At 60.2% G+C, this 4,577-nt stretch overlaps 1 protein-coding gene across 1 annotated transcript in view; it reads right to left on the reverse strand.

Moving 5' to 3' along the window:
- Positions 1-4,577, reverse strand: part of adck5 (aarF domain containing kinase 5) — a 39,048-nt gene that overhangs the window by 3,725 nt on the left and 30,746 nt on the right. The gene's annotated exons all lie outside the window — the stretch shown is intronic.

Here is a 4,577-nt window from a genome sequence, read left to right on the forward strand (position 1 = left end):
ACTCGCACGCACTCTCACGCTCACACACACACACACACACACACACACACACACACACACTCACTCACTCACTCACACACACTCGCATGCACTCACACACACTCACTTGCTGGCACTCGCTCGCTCACACACACACTCGCACGCTCGCTCACACACTCGCACGCACTCACTCACTCACACACACTCGCACGCACTCACTCACACACACTCGCTCGCTCGCTCACACACACTCGCTCGCTCGCTCACACACACTCGCACGCACTCACTCACACACACTTGCTCACACACACTCGCACGCTCGCTCACACACACTCGCACGCACTCACTCTCGCACGCACTCACTCTCGCACGCACTCACTCTCGCACGCACTCACTCTCGCACGCACTCACTCTCGCACGCACTCACTCTCGCACGCACTCACTCTCGCACGCACTCACTCTCGCACGCACTCACTCTCGCACGCACTCACTCTCGCACGCACTCACTCTCGCACGCACTCACTCTCGCACGCACTCACTCTCGCACGCACTCACTCTCGCACGCACTCACTCTCGCACGCACTCACTCTCGCACGCACTCACTCTCGCACGCACTCACTCTCGCACGCACTCACTCTCGCACGCACTCACTCTCGCACGCACTCACTCTCGCACGCACTCACTCTCGCACGCACTCACTCTCGCACGCACTCACTCTCGCACGCACTCACTCTCGCACGCACTCACTCTCGCACGCACTCACTCTCGCACGCACTCACTCTCGCACGCACTCACTCTCGCACGCACTCACTCTCGCACGCACTCACTCTCGCACGCACTCACTCTCGCACGCACTCACTCTCGCACGCACTCACTCTCGCACGCACTCACTCTCGCACGCACTCACTCTCGCACGCACTCACTCTCGCACGCACTCACTCTCGCACGCACTCACTCTCGCACGCACTCACTCTCGCACGCACTCACTCTCGCACGCACTCACTCTCGCACGCACTCACTCTCGCACGCACTCACTCTCGCACGCACTCACTCTCGCACGCACTCACTCTCGCACGCACTCACTCTCGCACGCACTCACTCTCGCACGCACTCACTCTCGCACGCACTCACTCTCGCACGCACTCACTCTCGCACGCACTCACTCTCGCACGCACTCACTCTCGCACGCACTCACTCTCGCACGCACTCACTCTCGCACGCACTCACTCTCGCACGCACTCACTCTCGCACGCACTCACTCTCGCACGCACTCACTCTCGCACGCACTCACTCTCGCACGCACTCACTCTCGCACGCACTCACTCTCGCACGCACTCACTCTCGCACGCACTCACTCTCGCACGCACTCACTCTCGCACGCACTCACTCTCGCACGCACTCACTCTCGCACGCACTCACTCTCGCACGCACTCACTCTCGCACGCACTCACTCTCGCACGCACTCACTCTCGCACGCACTCACTCTCGCACGCACTCACTCTCGCACGCACTCACTCTCGCACGCACTCACTCTCGCACGCACTCACTCACTCACACACACGGACTAACTCACTCACACGCACTCACACTCTCTCGCACTCACTCACTCACACTCACTCGCACTCACACGCTCGCTCTCACACTCACACACACACTGCTCGCACTCACTCACACACACACTGCTCGCACTCACTCACACACACACTGCTCGCACTCACTCACACACACACTCCTCGCACTCACTCACACACACACACACCCCCACACGCGCACATACGCACGCATTGAATGAGAGGGTCTTGTTTGATTTGATGCTTTCGGTAGTGTGTCTTACCTTCATTTCTCAATGCTTTAACCTCCCTAATTTTATGTGCAGAACAGAAGTGGATGGAGGCGGATTTAATGGTTATGCCACACCCATCTGCTTCCTGTCATGTGGAAAAGAGGGAATTTTGTTTCACCAACAGTTTGTCCGCGACTGTTGTTGACCAATTCAAGAACATAGAAGCACAGAGTCAGTATCTAGCAGCCGAAGCGTAGTTTGATGGTGGAGTTTATGGCTCACAGTGAGCCGCAAAGCCGATCTCTGCCTGCTAGCTCTTCGCTCAACTCCTTCAAAATCCTTTCAAGTAGCTTAAAAGACCGTTTAGAGTGCTAATTGCGTCAGTGGTTGAGCTAGCATATTTGTTTGCTGTTCAAGTTGATATCATTGACCGTTGTATGTCAGTCTCGTGCTCAGCATGGCCTAGCAACACTTTCTCATAGATGTAATTCTGGCACGTACACGGGTTGTTGCACTTTTTTAATTTAAGCCCACTCACTCACACACACGGACTAACTCACTCACACGCACTCACTCATTCATTCACTCACGCACGCACGCACGCACTCACTCGCTCGCTCACACACACTCGCACGCGCTCACTCGCACGCACTCACTCGCTCGCTCACACACACTCGCACGCGCTCACTCGCACGCACTCACTCGCTCGCTCACACACACTCGCACGCGCTCACTCGCACGCACTCACTCGCTCGCTCACACACACTCGCACGCGCTCACTCGCACGCACTCACTCGCTCGCTCACACACACTCGCACGCGCTCACTCGCACGCACTCACTCGCTCGCTCACACACACTCGCACGCGCTCACTCGCACGCACTCACTCGCTCGCTCACACACACTCGCACGCGCTCACTCGCACGCACTCACTCGCTCGCTCACACACACTCGCACGCGCTCACTCGCACGCACTCACTCGCTCGCTCACACACACTCGCACGCGCTCACTCGCACGCACTCACTCGCTCGCTCACACACACTCGCACGCGCTCACTCGCACGCACTCACTCGCTCGCTCACACACACTCGCACGCGCTCACTCGCACGCACTCACTCGCTCGCTCACACACACTCGCACGCGCTCACTCGCACGCACTCACTCGCTCGCTCACACACACTCGCACGCGCTCACTCGCACGCACTCACTCGCTCGCTCACACACACTCGCACGCGCTCACTCGCACGCACTCACTCGCTCGCTCACACACACTCGCACGCGCTCACTCGCACGCACTCACTCGCTCGCTCACACACACTCGCACGCGCTCACTCGCACGCACTCACTCGCTCGCTCACACACACTCGCACGCGCTCACTCGCACGCACTCACTCGCTCGCTCACACACACTCGCACGCGCTCACTCGCACGCACTCACTCGCTCGCTCACACACACTCGCACGCGCTCACTCGCACGCACTCACTCGCTCGCTCACACACACTCGCACGCGCTCACTCGCACGCACTCACTCGCTCGCTCACACACACTCGCACGCGCTCACTCGCACGCACTCACTCGCTCGCTCACACACACTCGCACGCGCTCACTCGCACGCACTCACTCGCTCGCTCACACACACTCGCACGCGCTCACTCGCACGCACTCACTCGCTCGCTCACACACACTCGCACGCGCTCACTCGCACGCACTCACTCGCTCGCTCACACACACTCGCACGCGCTCACTCGCACGCACTCACTCGCTCGCTCACACACACTCGCACGCGCTCACTCGCACGCACTCACTCGCTCGCTCACACACACTCGCACGCGCTCACTCGCACGCACTCACTCGCTCGCTCACACACACTCGCACGCGCTCACTCGCACGCACTCACTCGCTCGCTCACACACACTCGCACGCGCTCACTCGCACGCACTCACTCGCTCGCTCACACACACTCGCACGCGCTCACTCGCACGCACTCACTCGCTCGCTCACACACACTCGCACGCGCTCACTCGCACGCACTCACTCGCTCGCTCACACACACTCGCACGCGCTCACTCGCACGCACTCACTCGCTCGCTCACACACACTCGCACGCGCTCACTCGCACGCACTCACTCGCTCGCTCACACACACTCGCACGCGCTCACTCGCACGCACTCACTCGCTCGCTCACACACACTCGCACGCGCTCACTCGCACGCACTCACTCGCTCGCTCACACACACTCGCACGCGCTCACTCGCACGCACTCACTCGCTCGCTCACACACACTCGCACGCGCTCACTCGCACGCACTCACTCGCTCGCTCACACACACTCGCACGCGCTCACTCGCACGCACTCACTCGCTCGCTCACACACACTCGCACGCGCTCACTCGCACGCACTCACTCGCTCGCTCACACACACTCGCACGCGCTCACTCGCACGCACTCACTCGCTCGCTCACACACACACACACACTCGCACTCACACGCTCGCACTCATTCGCTCACACACACACACTCACTCGCTGGCACTCACTCACTCACACACACTCGCACTCACTCACACACACACTCGCACTCACTCACACACACACACACACACGCTGGCACTCACTCACTCACACACACTCGCTCGCACTCACTCACTCACACACACACTCGCACTCACTCGCTCGCTCACACGCACTCACTCGCTCGCACTCACATACACTCACACGCACTCACACTCTCTCGCACTCACTCACTCACACTCACTCGCACTCACACGCTCGCTCTCACACTCACACACACACTGCCCCCACTCACTCACACACAC

The sequence above is a fragment of the Sinocyclocheilus grahami genome, unplaced genomic scaffold, assembly GCF_001515645.1.
Source record: "Sinocyclocheilus grahami isolate Dianchi unplaced genomic scaffold, SAMN03320097.WGS_v1.1 scaffold446.1, whole genome shotgun sequence".
NCBI classification, from domain to species: domain Eukaryota; kingdom Metazoa; phylum Chordata; class Actinopteri; order Cypriniformes; family Cyprinidae; genus Sinocyclocheilus; species Sinocyclocheilus grahami.